This window comes from Rattus norvegicus, chromosome 1 (assembly GCF_021556685.1).
Source record: "Rattus norvegicus strain SHRSP/BbbUtx chromosome 1, alternate assembly SHRSP_T2T, whole genome shotgun sequence".
NCBI classification, from domain to species: Eukaryota; Metazoa; Chordata; class Mammalia; order Rodentia; family Muridae; genus Rattus; species Rattus norvegicus.
The window spans coordinates 142954142-142969665 of NC_141534.1; the positions used below are offsets into that span (position 1 = coordinate 142954142).

Below are 15524 nucleotides of genomic sequence, written 5' to 3' on the forward strand. Positions count from 1 at the left end.
CATTTGCGTGTTGAGAAAATACACAAAGGATCTAGATAGATTGGATTCAAATGGTAAATTATGTAAGCACATGACTTTTTCTGAACCTTTCTCTGGTTAAAAAACCTTCTGGTTGGGTGGAAGGTGTTGAGATACTCTGTACTGCATGCGCAGTAGTGTCTGCATGAAGGAGTAATGAGTGGGTGCCCACTCTCTTTCTAGCAGCCGTCTCATGCTTAAGGAGACCCCTTCAAGTCCTAGTGTCAGCTGTAGCACCTTGATATTCTTTTCTGACTCCAAGAGACTTTAATACTTATTTCTTTACTACATCATTCTGCTAATTTATACCCCTTTACAAATATTCCTTTGTTGCATTAACCAGTATTTCTATACCATTTATACTATATACCTCTGAAATAAGGATGTGGTCGGAGCCATCATGGAGAATTTACTACCTGTGAGGTATTTCGGTATTTCATACTGAGGTCTTGGACAAATATTGCACGTAAGTTTTTCCACCTGTCGCAGAGGAAGAAAGACACCTGGGGCCTTCGTTAAGTTTTACTAATGGCTCATAAACTGTATCTTTAGTCACACCTTGCGAGTCCTGACTTTCAGAATGAAAGTCTTGCAACTCTGAGAAATCCCTAAATTCTCAGCATGCCAAAGCTGTTAACGGATCTTGAGAATTAAGTGGCACAGCTGCCAGTAGTTTGCAGACCTGATGGTCATAATCTGTACTGAAGATGTGTGGCTTCCTCATTTTGCTTCTGGATCATGTACAGGGTACATCTATTTTCTCCAGAGGTGAACCTGGACACACCTGTGTATACTCCAGATTTAACTCTTGTCTCTCTTTTTCCAAGTACTAACTCATTTCTTGGGTGTGCTGAAGAGTCCTTCGTGTTCTCATTATGAGCCCTTGCTGGGCTTTCAAAATGGCGCTTCCATTCTGAGCTCTCCTGATGTTGGATAAACAGTCACTAATAATACCCTATGTCCTTGCTGCTTTCAATTGTGATAATATTTATGGCCCTTTTTGGTACCACTAGCATTTCTTAGCTAATAATCAAGTGATCACAGTATATAAAGGGTGTTTTGTGCATTAACTGTGAAGGGGTGTGGAGAAATTAGGAAAGATGGGTTATCAATATTCAAAATGAATGGAAACAGATTTTCATCTCATTTCCTCAAATCTATTTTTTTCTTTTTTGCTACATGAAGCAGGGAAGACAGAATTGTGATTGATTTTTTTTCTTTAATGGTATATAATTGACAAAACTCCATGTATTTATTGTGCACAATGTGATGTCTTATAGTCTGTATTCACTGTGAAGCTATTAACCCAATCAAACTAATTAACATATCCAACAGCTCAGATGGTTATTTTTTTCTGCTGAGAACATTCAAGACCCACCCTATACAGGACTTTCGAGAATACAGTGCATTATTATTGCTACAGGCACCCGTGCTGATGCAGCTCTCATTGTATACTCTGTTTCTGTGTGTGGCTTTTTGAGAGAACATACATTGTATCAGGCAGTACTGTCCACTTGTGTGTCATTCATTTTCACTCTACTTGCTCTCCAGTTTGTTTATGTTGTCTTAAATGACAGGATTACCTCCTTTACCAAGGCTGAATGCTGTCACAGTGTATGTATGTATTATATGCATTGCAGTTTATTTAGTATTCCTTCCATGTCTTGGCTTGAATATTGTGAAAAATTCAAACATCTTTCAGATGAACTGATTGCATTACATATATATATATGTATATATTATATATATAATGTTCACTATGTACACACACACACATTTCTCTATTTGATAATAGTCTACAAGGTATGAGGTGATATTTCACTGTGGTTTTAATTTGAAATTTTTAGATGATTAGCAATGTTGAATAACTTTTTTAAACATATATTTTGACCTATTTTATGTTCTCTTTTGATTACTATTTATATTATTGAATTATTAAAAATTTGTCTGTTTTGTCATAATATTGATTTTCTTGAATTTCTTAAAAATATCTAATATTGACCCATTAATGGATATATAGCATATAAATGTGTTCTTATATTGGATGTTTTTCCCTTTCGTTAAACAATTCCTTTGCATTGCAGAAGCTTTTTAGATTGGTATAATGTGTTTTTGCTTTCAATGTCTGTGTTTCAGAGTCATAGCCCCACAACCCACAGTTCAAATTGATGCCTGGAAGCCTTTTTATATATATATGCACTTCTAATATTTCTGGTCCTTATTTAACTCTAATCCTTTCTGTGTTTGTGATCAAAGATCCGGGTTCTGTTCTTGTCCTTTTTAAGTGGATAGCCAGTTTAGCGAATACTTCACTGATGGAACTGTCTTTCCCCCATTGTAATGCTCTTGGTATTAATATTGAAAATCCAGAGAGCAAGAGGTTCTATACAGAGCCCAACTCCAGTAACAGCATCATTTTAGAATCATTGCCATAGATTGGGTATGAATCAGCCTGTCGTTTTTGTCACTAAGTGCCTGGCACACAATTCTGGCAGCTTTAGAAAGCCTTATAGATCACTGAAATGTTTGTATAGAAAGAACAAGTGCAGAGTTGCTGAGCTTTGCTGATTACGATACCTGGCTAAGGCTTAAAATCTCTGTGCTCTTATGAGCTTAGGGTAGAGTGTCCTCTTCAATACATGTGACTGGCTAGTCAATTGATAGTTTCATTCATTGATTAATTTATTCAATAAGTGTACACTGATTTCTTTCTGTACTCCAGCTACTGTGGGAGGAAAATGTCTTCCTTGACATTAAACAATTGTTTTAAGTGGAACATTTCCTAACATTAAGCAATTTTACAGCTAATTAAGAGACCCATTATTACTGTGATTTGTTAAATTTTATTTTATCTGATTATAAATATTCTAATTGGAAAAAATGCTAATTGAGAACATTTAGGAAATATAGATTGGCAAAAATAATAAAATAAAAATAATTCACTATTCTGACACCAAAATTTAATCACAGATAATATTTTAATGGATTTTTCCACCATTTTATAAATAGCTATGTTTATAAAAAGGTGAATAATGTATAATCTTGAACATTTTATTGTTCACACATCATATAAAATACCATTACAATTACTTTGCTAGTCTTTTTTAATGAACACTAGTCTGACTTTGCAGCATTTAGGTTTCAGCCAATTCTCTTAATATGAAGATGTTCTTTCTTGATATTCGGAGCACCATATCAGAGAATGGGAAAAATCAAGGGCAGAGAAGTTTGAATGTAAGGTCTGTGGCCAGAACAGATACATTCAAGGTAGCAATGAGATAAGACAGAGGACAAGTTTTAGTTAGGTATTAGAAAGATATCTATCTATGTATTTATCTATCCATATATCCATCTATCTATCTATCTATCTATCTATCTATCTATCTATCTATCTATCTATCTATCTATCTATCTATCTTTCTATTTTCTATCTATCATCTATGTATCTCCCTATCTATCAAGTTACCTATTTTCTATCATCCATGAGTAGATCATATATCTCTAATATATTAGCTTTGATTTTTGATAAAAATTAAAGTTAAAAATATGTACAGAAAACATAAGGAAAAAGTGCTTATAGATTATTTCTGTGAGTTGAACATTGTTAAAGTTTAAGTTTCTAAACTTCCATTCTTTTGTAAGTATATAATATGTATATTATTTATCTGGTATTTTTAAAAGATCACATAGTATAGCTTACTTAATTTGTATTTTTCCCTCATACCAAAACTATTCTCATGAGCCATTATTTTTAATGTGTAGTAAGAATTTTGTCACGGAAATAAAAAAACGATTTATTTGGTCTTATGAATTTTCCAAATTGTGGTGTTCACATTTGTGACATGACCTTGCTGTGGTTTGGGTCTTAGTGAAAAAAAGATACCTCACTCTGGGAAATGGACACTAATGTGGCCAACATTTGCCTGTCCTGTGGGCATCCTCAACATCTTTTCCCATATGGGAATTTGGAGTCAAGACTTTGCTTAGTTTCTTTTCTTAATGCTGGAGTGCCTGCCCTGGGTGAGTGCAGTACATTTCATCGGGCTTGTTATGTATTGTTAGACTATAGGTAAGAAATCATATGACAATTGGGGTTGACACTAACTGAGATTTTAGGTGATCTTGGCACTGAAAGGAAAACAATGGGATAACTGTTATATAACAGAGAGAATGGAAGGTTTGATTCACTAAGTACCTTTTTGATTAGACTTATATATCTATTATATTACCAGCATTCAAAATGCTTTACCTTTTGAATCCCCATGCTAGGGTTCAGGATTCTAGTTGTCTTTTTCAGGCTAATAGAGATTTATGGTGAGGATCTTATTAAGAGAACTTGTGCCAGAAATGATTCAATTCTACTGTAATTTGGAAGAACTTGTTAAACACTGAATATATGCTCTTTGGTACTATATAAAGACGAACATGATGATATTCTTTTAAAAATTCCTTAGTGAACTAGTCTATGGGGGGAGGGCGGCAATGGTGGGAGGGTTGGGAGGGGAACACCCATAAGGAAGGGGAGGGGGGAGGGGGATGTTTGCCCGGAAACCGGGAAAGGGAATAACACTCGAAATGTATATAAGAAATACTCAAGTTAATAAAAAAAAAAAAAAAAGAAAAAAAAATTCCTTAGTAGTAGAAAGAAATAAAACTTACACATACACATGAATAAACTCACATAAGAGAGGGAATAGTCTGGGATATCGTCTCTTGTAGATTAAAGGAGAGAGGAGGAAAAGACAGTACTCTCTTGAAAGATACAAGACAGAGAGAAGCTTGAAAGACTACATGGGATTTTAATAGCTGGAGGTCAAAAGGCTAAGGGAATAACATTGGGGAAAGGGTATAAGGTCCAAAAGGTTCTATATATTTGTTAAGTGTACCCAGTATAGTCTGATTGATACCTAGGATAGCTGTGAATGACTTTGTCCACCCTTTTAAGAGCTTTGAAGCTTGCTGTAATGCAAAGTCCTACAAGGGCCTTCCTGACTTACTTTTCTGCTATTTAATGCTGGTGACTATTTTTCACAGGTGGGAATTTTCAATCAGAAAAGAGGGTCCATGATGAAGGAGGAAGAAGAAAAAGGGCATAAAACAAGGAGTAAAATAATATCTATGAGACTAAACTTGTACCGAAGGATAGATAGAGAGTTAGAAAGCAATAGTCAAAAATTGGTCACTCTGAATTGGTTCTTTGATACCTTTAGATGACTTCTTTGTAGATTTCACAAAGCGAAAACCTCCGTTCATCAAATACTTTTATTATTATTATTATTATTATTATTATTATTATTATTATTATATACTTCCTTGGCTTTTCATTTAATGCATAACTGTTCCCTAGCTTTCATTGAAGATGTAGCTAGGTAACTTAGATGATAGTATACGGTGAGTCAGGAAGTCAAAGCATATTGAGGTCATGTGTCTTGCTCCAAGTCACATAGTTTTTTGTTATATATCTGACGATAAAATTTACATCAGTAATTCCCAGATCTGAATTTCTAGACCACCTGGATTCAGACAGCCTAGTTCTCATAATAACTTTATCTTCTGAGCCTTAAGGCATATTTGATTTGGTTTCACATAAGCAATAAATGGCCAAGAGAATTGCATGCCTGTACCTTATATTTTGCATGTTCTACAAACCTATCATCTTAAACCAGGATAGAATGCCAGGGGTCATCTGGTTCATTGGTCACTCTAGTTGAAATTCCCATTTGGCATGTCTGAAAAATAGTCTTTGTTTTAAGACTTTACTGAATGATATATTTTATACAGCTGAGATGTAGAATCAAGAAAGAAAGTCATTTTTGCCTCTAGGCATGTTCAATACTGATGGGGAAAAAGCAATGCACAGGCGCATTTAGAGTAAATCCACCCCATGCTATGTTGTTTGTAGCCATGGCCATTCTTCTCAGTCTAGCATCTCTCATGCTAAGGAGAGAGAATTGATACATTCTGACCCATCACTACACTGAGTTAACCTACTTTGGCAATCTGTTTATAATCCTTTTCAGCTCCTTAGAGGAAAGAGGCAATACGAATATAAAATAATAACAGGGCTAACCTTCAAGCACTTTCTGAATGCCCAGGTGTAGCATGAGGCTTAATGAATTTGTGTTAGTGAAATATTCTGAGATCCCAGTTGAAGGGAGCTAGAGAGTGCAAATGGTTATTAATTATTATTATTATCGACTCCTACTCAGAGTCACGAAGATTGATGTCTTCTGCCCTGCATTATTCCCAGGAGTATACCTGCAGGTGCCAGTCCAATGTGCAATAAATATCCAATCCCTCAGAAGGATTAACTCTACATTATTTTTTAAAAACTGCTAACATTCCATAATCTATTCAGAATGAACTCTTTTCTCCTTCTATTTTACATGGTGACTTTTGATCTCTAAACTAAAAGAAAAATGCTCTAAAACCCTGCCTAAACTCTGTTTTTAAATATTGGAAAGCAATGCCAAGAAACTTTGCTTTGGTTTGTGTCACCATGTAGAATAAGCAGAGGGAAGGAAGAAGAGCGTTTCTGTTCCCAGTGGTTGCTGCTGGCATACTTTACCTATGTTGTGTCTATGGGCATGGATTTAGCTATGATCTATGACACCCACAGTAGCTCCATAGAGTCAAGAAAAAAAAATCATGAGCTGGTCATGGTGATATAGTCTAGTAATTATAGTTTTGAAGGGAGACAGGAAGATTACTGTGATTTTACTTTATTTTTTAAATTAATCATCCCATTCGTTTACACATCAAATGATAACCCACTTCCTGGTAACCCCCTCCAACAAGCCCTCCCCCTATCCATGATATTCCACTTCCCCATTAGCTCTCCACCAGCCCCCCAGCCCCTATCTGCCCCCCCCTACTCTTTGTTTGCATGAGTGTGGTCCGCCAACTTCAAACATTCTTCTGTCCCACTGTTTCAGCATTCCCCAATACTGGGGTATCAAGTTACCTGGGACAAAGGGCCTACCCTCCTGTTGTGGGCAGGCAAGGTGATCCTCTGCTCCCTATGTATCTGGAGACATGGGTCCCTCCTTGTACGATCCTTGGTTGTCATTGGCAGTCTAGTCTCTAGGAGCATTAGGTGGTCCAGCCAGCTGATGTTGTTCCTATGGGGCTGCAATCCCCCTCAGCTCCTCCAGTCCTTCTGTCAGGTCTCCCACCAAGGTTTCTGAGCTCAGTCTGGTGGTTAGCTCCGAGCAATAGAGGAACCTTTTATACCACATTGCTTTGCTGTTTCTTTTCTTTCTCCTATTTATTTATTTATTTATTTATTTATTTATTTATTTATTTATCACTACACATTTCATTCTCCTCTCAGTCCAACCCCCTAGGTACATTCCATACCTCCTCCTGGCACACTCTGAAAGTTCCCCGTCTCCACAAGGATCTCCCCACCCACTCATCCCACCAGACCTCTAAACTTACTGGGGCCTCCAGTCCCTTGAGGGTTAGATGCATCTTCTCTGACTGAACCCAAACCTGGAAGTCCTCTGCTGTATATGTGTTTGAGGCCTCATCTCAGCTGATGTATGCTGTCTGGTTGGTGATTCAATGTCTAAGAGATCTCAGGAATCCAAGTTAATTGAGACTATAGGGTTGCCCTCCTCCTCAGCTTCCTCCAGCTTTCCCCTAATTCAACCAGAGGGGTCAGCAGCTTCTGTTCATATGTTGGATGCACATATCTGCATATGACCCTTTCAGCTGCTTGTTGGGTCTCTTGGAGAGCAGTCATGGTAGGCCCCTTTTATGTGAATGCCCCATAGCTTCAGTAATGGTGTCAGGTCTTGGGGCCTCTCATTAAGCTGGAACCCACTTTGGGCCTGTTGCAGGACCTTCTTTTCCTTGGGATCTTCTCCATGTCCATCCCTGCATTTCTTTCAGATAGGAAGTATTATGGGCCAGCACTTTGACTGTGGGATAGCCATCCCATCCCTCACTTGATGCCCTGTCTTTCTGCTGGAGGTGGATTCAATAAGTTCCACATCACCACTGTAGGTCATTTCATCTAGGGTCCCCACTCTGAGTCTCTCACTTCCGAGGTCTCTGACTCATTCTCAAGGGTCTTCCCAACCTCCTTCCTCCCGAGATCACCTGTTTACATTCTTCTGGCTGGGCCTCGGGACTTCAGTGTTTTTCTCCACCGAATGCCAGATCATGTACCCCTCTCCCCCAATCCCAATCCACTTTTGCTCCCCTGTCTCTCCCTCCTTCCCACATGTGGTTGATTTCTTCTCCCTCCCACGTGGAACTGAGGCGTCCTCACTTGGGCCCTTCCATTTGTTGACCTTTGTGAGTTCTGTGGACTGTATCTTGGATATTCTGTACTTTTTTTTTTTTGCCAATATCCACTTATTAGTGAGAACCTATCATGCGTTTCCTTTGAGGTCTGAGTTCTGTTGACCATTTTATTTTATATAGTTTGCACTGTTCCAACGAAAGCCTCATCAGAAGCCACAGTACCTTCTCTCTGTTTTGGGATTGTAATTTGTCCCAAAAAAGGAGGGGCGAAGAGTTGATGACTGTTTAATTCTGCCCAATCGCTGCCTGTTGTCCCTGGCTCAGGAACACAATGGGAAGAACTGGGCAGATGGAATGGTTCAAGTGCATCCCCACAGTGATTACAGAAAAGTCTCACTGGCTTCTGTGATATAAACATGCAGCAGTTAAAATAAACAAACTTCTACATCCCTGCAATTACTGCTCACTGATGCAGATGCAGCTTGAATGTATCCCAGTTCATCCCGGATGCTGTCGTATGATTTGAAGAAGTGGACTGTCTTGCTATGTTATTCAGAGAGGAAGCCGTCATTATTCCATGGAATGTTCTTGAGACAACTTCCTCCTGACTTTCCAGTCTTACTTTAAAGAGCATTTCCAATCAGGTTAACGAGGACCTGCTGATCCAAAGGCTGAAGAATAAGTTTGTTTACCTCATTCTCCTGAAGTGTCTCTGTGAAGAGCATTTTTTTTTCATCTGCTAGCCTAGCTAACCGCAGCCTGCAAGAACAACATCTGGTTTTTGCAGCTGTCACAAGAGGAAGAACACTTTCTGTCCCCTGCAGCAAGTAGCAAGTGTGTGTAATTGAGATCCTGTAATTGTAAGAACACATACACTTTCACAGAAACTGTGAGCAGAAACTGAGAAGAGAGGAGGAAGCCATCCAGATTTTGTGTGACTTTTGAGAGAGTTTGAGAGGTAGAAAGAAATGTATGGGGTGGGGACAAGGAGGAAGAAGTACTGAAATCATCTTCATCCGCGTATCCGCAGGGACAGTTATTGTGACATGTGTCTGTAAGGTCCTGTGCCACTTGTTAATTAGATAAAAGCAAGCAAATAAACCTTATTGATGCCCCAGCTTGTCAGGTAATCTGTTACTTTGTCTGCCCGCCACCCAACTGCCCCCCAAACTGAGGACCGAACCCAGGGCCTTGTGCTTACTAGACAAGCGCTCTACCACTAAGCTAAATCCCCAATCCCAAGGTAATCTGAATGAATCAGAAGCATGGCTGTGGTTACTTAGCTTAGCTTTCCTTGTCCCTCCAGTATTCCTTAGGAAGGAATTGATTTGAGGCAGCAACTGGTTTGCTTAGCTGACATTTTGATATGAGTTATCCAGCAAAAACACTGCTTCAGTTTTGCACACTGGATCTGGTAAGTTAGGCATCTTGAAGAGTAGCTCATTACCAACATATACTATGTCTTATCAAGAATGTCTGGTAACCCTGATGAATCTATTCTCTTCAAAATCTGCAGCTCAACCACAGTGGACTTTAGAGAGCTACTCTTGAGGACCTTTGAAAGCTATCTGTGAGGTCAGATAAGAATCACCTGGAATTATTGAACATGTTTGAAGAAGTTCCCTAGATTCCTCTAATATTACTAAACGTCACTCAGAAGTGCCATATTTGTGAGTTCATTCCTGTTAATGGCAACAAACTGTTGGCCCAAAGACTTCCAACATCAGTTTTCTTAGAGAGTTCCTTAAGGAGAAGCAAAGAGAATATTGGAGGCCAGGTACGATGTAGCCAGCAGAGAACTGTTAAGTAACCCCGCCAAAACATTCTAAGCAAGGTACATGCTGATATATTGATGAGTCTGACTAATTCTTCACTGAACTGATAACAGTCTGTTGCACCTCAGCTCAAGAAAACAATAGCATTCTAGAAGAGTGTGAGTGCAAGTTATTGTTTTGTGACAGGTTGTTTATAATGCAGTGATTAGAATCTATTCACCCAACAGATGTTTATGAAATGCTGACATTCTGCTGTGAAGTAAACCCAGGATAGTAGAGAAGACAGATAAGTTCTAGCATGAAAAAGCAACACATTATTATGAAGGTGATAAGGGTTTCTGATGACATATAATTTCTCTTCTAGGAAAATAGTAAGATTCAAGCAGGAAATAATGGGCCATAGCTACATGGTCAATAGTCTTGAGGGAGGAGCAGAAAATTGTGGGCATAATAAAAGTTCTTAGACTCGGGTGGAGAGAGAGAAGAGATTGGTTAGAAGGGTAAGTTAATCTGTAAGGCACCAGTGATAATGGCTTAGTTAATTGGTCAGGTTGGTTTGCGGAGGAGATGCTCTTTAGACACTTTGACCTGAACCTTGATCTCCCTGCAGAGACAGACCATATTACTTGCTGTAGAAACTTTGGGCCTGGAACTTTGTCTCTGTGCATAGACAATCTTATGACTTGCCTACAACAAGGGGTTCTGATCCTGGGTGGAGCACATGGATTTTTGATGAAAGCGATTTCTGGAGAAGTTAAGTATTGTTGTATCGTTGGGATGCACATCTGCCTCACCGCTGGGGTGCTAGAGCACTAAGGGCAAGCCACTCAGAGGAGGCAAAACGTAGTCTGTGAATAGGGGGTCCCAGCCCATATTTTTTCCGGATGAGAAACTGTGAGATCTGCAATGGATGCTGTGGTTCTCAAACTCCTGTGCACCCAGATGCCTCTGGAGAAAAAAAGGGAGATGAGAAGGGGTGGGAATGCAGGTCCCCACTTCCCCTAAATGCCAGGCAGGTGGAATCTGGTTTGATTGTGAATGAGTGCTGAGAGTATAGAGAGGCTGAAAGAGAGAAGGCCTTCTCAGGGAGATTTAGGACTAAGGCCTCCCCAGCAGTGATTATTTTTTATTGGTTCTTTTACTTATTTACATTTAAAATGTTATCTCCCTTCCCAGTTTCCCATTCACAAGCTCCCTATCATCTCCTCCCTTCCCCTTTCCTCTATGAGAGTGCTCCCCCACCTGCCCACCCACTCCTGCCTCAGTGACCTAGGGTTCATTAAGCCTTCACAGGACGAAGGGGCTTCCCTCTCAGTGATTCATGACATCTTAAGATAGTCTGTGATTGTCCAAACTGCTTTATTTTATGGTGGATGTAAATGCATGCATCTTACTTAGGGCAAACCAGAGATTAAATACCTTTTGTGGGGAGGAATGTCCAAGAAGGGAAGCTCATTGGGTAAACAGTCAGGGTCTATCTAGATACCTCATTAGCATGGAGAACTCCAGGTTTTTATGTTATGTGACTGATTGTCATGGTCCTCTCAGTAGGATGTCATGGTTACATGTTCCAGGACAGGTAGAACTTGACAGGGACCTGGTTCCATGCCTATCATTCTCAATTCTGAGAATTCCTGGGGTTTTTGAACCTGCTTCAACCTTACCAGTTCTTCTGTATGGTGGCCTGGTCCACTTGTCCCACAAAGTATCATTTGATTCTTTGAGTTGTTGGGGATATGAGGAGTTTTGTATAGAAAGAGAACCTCAGTGGTGCAAGACAGCATTCAAGATGATTGGACAAGGAAAAATAGCATGTCCTCACCTTGAAACGAGATGACATGGTGAAGCTTATGAATCACAGAAGAAGTTTGAGTGTGTTTTTAATCTTAAGGTCAAATCAGAAGACATCAGAAAGGTATACTTTGTGTTAAGAATAGTTGGCTTTATAAGGGTTGCATCTGTCAATATCACATAGTTAATATATCATAAAAGAAATATTAACTTTCAGGTTTCTTTGGCTTAACATTTAAAATATTCCCAGTACAGCACACTGCAAATTTACTCAGTAAATCTTATGATAATAAAAGTTCTGTAACATTCTCAGTTTTGTCTTTATTCTCTCCGTGTGTGTGTGTGTGTGTGTGTGTGTGTGTGTGTGTGTGTGTGTCTGTGTGTGTTTTGTGTGTGAGTAATTGTGAGCACAGGCCTTTAAATCACACTTCTAATCTGCAAGCGCTAGAGAAAGTTGCTTTTATGATATTAAGTTAGCAGAGACACAAGAGGACAGAGCTCCAGGGGAGAAAGAATGGCATCCTGTTTCAAGAAGCATTCCCTTGTATGCCTAGGTTCTAAAAAGTATCTCTATTGACTGGTTTCCTTAGGTGAAACCAGTTTTTGAAGTTTGGATTGATTTTCTGTTGGTTTGGAAGGACTTTTAGGACAGGAAAAGTTTGAACGGGAAGCAGGGAAATCTAGGTTGTAGCAAGGTAAAGGTGTCTTCAGCATGGAGTGGAAGTAATAACAAAGCATAGGTCAGACACAGGGTCCTTCCTGTCCATTCCCAACAAAGGCATCGCCTTTTCTTTGTTTAACGTCTTACTTTATGTTCTTAGTACTCTGGAAGGCTTCTTGAAAGGACCCTTGAATTCTTATTTATCAAAAGCAAACAAAGACTGATTTTGAATGAATAGATCTGCATCTCAGAATAAACTTAAACACGGTCTAATAAGTATTCAGGTTTGAAAAACTGAGCCAAATCTTACTGCATGCATTTTAGTGTGTCTCGTGAGCTCAGAATAGTTCTTGCATTGCATATGGTTTAAAAAATTCAGGAAAAGATTGTGCAATTACGTGAAGATGGTGTGAACTTCAAATTGCAATGTTTATAAATATGGTGTTGTTGGAATATAACTCCTCACATCTGTTGACATGTTTTCAACATGTGCTTTAACACGGTGGTAATAAAGTTCAGCACTTGTTGTATAGAATGCATGGTATTTAAAGCTTAAATGGCTTCTCTCTGTCCCTTGGCAAAAGCTGTGGTGTGTGTGTGTGTGTGTGTGTGTGTGTGTGTGTAAAACTTTTATGTATAAACAGTGAACAAATGTTTAAGATGAAGTGCTCCTGCGTCAGTTACTCATGTGTTTTCTTTGTGTAGATGTAGCTTCCATCCTCACTCAGTATGGAGCCTGACCATCACCACCGATCTGTGAAAACGCAGATATGAATTGAGTAGGGCTGATTTGAAGACTAGCACTGTGCATTTATGACTAATTCCTGTTGATTACCTATGCTCCTGCACCACAGGCCCAGTCTTGAACATTGATGGCTTGGCAGATGATCCAGAGATCTTAGAGCACTGCTTTAGGGGTTGATGCTGCTTTGGCCCCATTTGTTTTGTACCTGTACTTGTTGTCCAGTTCTAGGGCTCAGCAAATATAGGTTCTGCAGTTACAACCAAGGTCTAAAACTGGGCTTTGGTATGAACTCTACCATGTACCATGATTTGGGGAAATGTAGAAAATTAAGTTCTTGTCTCATCTTAAAGTTGTGTGGGTTAAATGTCAAAAATCCATTTATGTTGCTAACAGCAATGCCCAGCATGTAAGAAATATTCAATTATTGACCACTGTGGCATATTTGAATATTTAGTCTAAGAAGAAAGAGTGATTCATGCTCTCCAGCCTTCATTAGCTCAGCCTATCTGATGTTTAAATCTAAAACTTCCAGTTTATTTCTGGAGTAATTTGTTTCTTTCTAATGCCTAGCTAAAAGAGACTTCTAATTTGCTGTTCTGTCTGAGAATTTAACTTCCATATCAGCTCAGAACTGTCAGGGCTTGTCATTAGGCAGCATGATCGTTAGAACTGGAGATGCTGATCCTTAACGCCTGATGTACATTTCCACATAGATCTACACAGTTTATTAATGTGGCTGTTATTTCTCACAGTATGGATGACAAGGTCTAGACAAGAAACACTGATTGTTAATTTTTTGTACTGCTATATTTGAGTGTCATGGTCCTTAATTTTGGATCATGGATGTCTTAGAGAATCTATTGACATCACTGGTCTTTCATGTGGCAATGAATATACATGGTATTTTTTGTATGAATATATCTTGAAGAGTATTAACCAGCATTGGTTGTGAGACTCAAGTTAGGATCCCTTGGTTTCTCAAGTTTTAAGGTACTTTGCTCTCTCTCTCTCTCTCTCTCTCTCTCTCTCTCTCTGTGTGTGTGTGTGTGTGTGTGTGTGATTGTCTTTTCCTTTATCTGCTATGCATATTGTAACTTAAAATATCCAAAACTCAAATTTCCTTTCCTCCTGAGAGAAGAGGGCCTTTGAAAAGAGAAACTTTTGATTACACCTGACATCAAATGCCACAGTCCTCATTCTTCTTTTCTACATAGATGTAGTGTGTGCTTTTGTATAAAAAGTGTCTCTGAGGACTTATGTATTTCTTTGTCTTCAGTGTGCCATTGCTAGGTGGGGTTCTTAGAAAGGAATGGATTAAAAGGATCTGATTTTATCAATGGATGAATTCATGAATGGATATGTAACTTGATGAGTTATTGTGAAATGTCTGATGTTAAGATGTGACTTGTGGGGGCCAATATATTTAGAAGTCATATTTCTCCCTGCTCTCCCTCCCCACTCTCAGTGGCCATAGATTGATATGGTAATCTTAAAGGCATTATTATTCCTTTTAACTTGTTTATCTCAGGCCATTTGTCAGGGTAATGAAAACCTGACTAATACAAGTAGTAATACTCACATACCCAATAGAATTGTAAGAACAGAATTTCCTGTTAAAGACCTCTTGGCCACATTCTGATAACTCTAAACTTCAAGGGCAGATTTCCACATTTTAGAGAGGTTCCAAATTCATTCCCTCTGGAAAGCTCTTTGTTCCTCAAGGCCCTGTTTCATCTTTTCTACTTTTATTGTGTCATGGACAACTCTCCTTTCTTTTTAAATTATTCTCTTGTCCCTCTCCTATCACAGAGAAACATTTTCATAAAAGAAGGCTGTGTAACAGCTATATTCATACTTGTGTGGCCCTGCGTAAGTCCTCGCTCCTAATAAACATTTGTTTAACACAAAACAACATTTGCAAAATGCCTTGTGAACCTTCTTCCATTTTAAACAAGTCCCATTTACTAGATAGTATCACTTTGTATCCAAGAATCAAGTCTGAAAAACTCAGGAACTTTTTTAGTACCTATTACCCATCTCATCTTTTATCAGATCTTAGTAAGTTCACCTTTCTAAAATCTCTTCTTTCATTGACACACATTTGGTTTAAAATTCTATTACATTTTGCTTGGGTTATAATACTAATCCACTGGCCAACTTACTTTGCCTCTGTTTCAAATCATTTGTGTTTCTAGAAGAGTTATTTCCTTTGATTCTATGCAGACAGGGAGGCCTTTCTCCCTTCAATGTTCATCAATTCATACATTTTTTCTCCATCTTT

At 38.8% G+C, this 15524-nt stretch overlaps 1 protein-coding gene across 1 annotated transcript in view; it reads left to right on the plus strand.

Annotated features, from left to right (window-relative positions):
* Agbl1 (AGBL carboxypeptidase 1) overlaps positions 1 to 15524 on the plus strand; it is an 893368-nt gene that overhangs the window by 416618 nt on the left and 461226 nt on the right.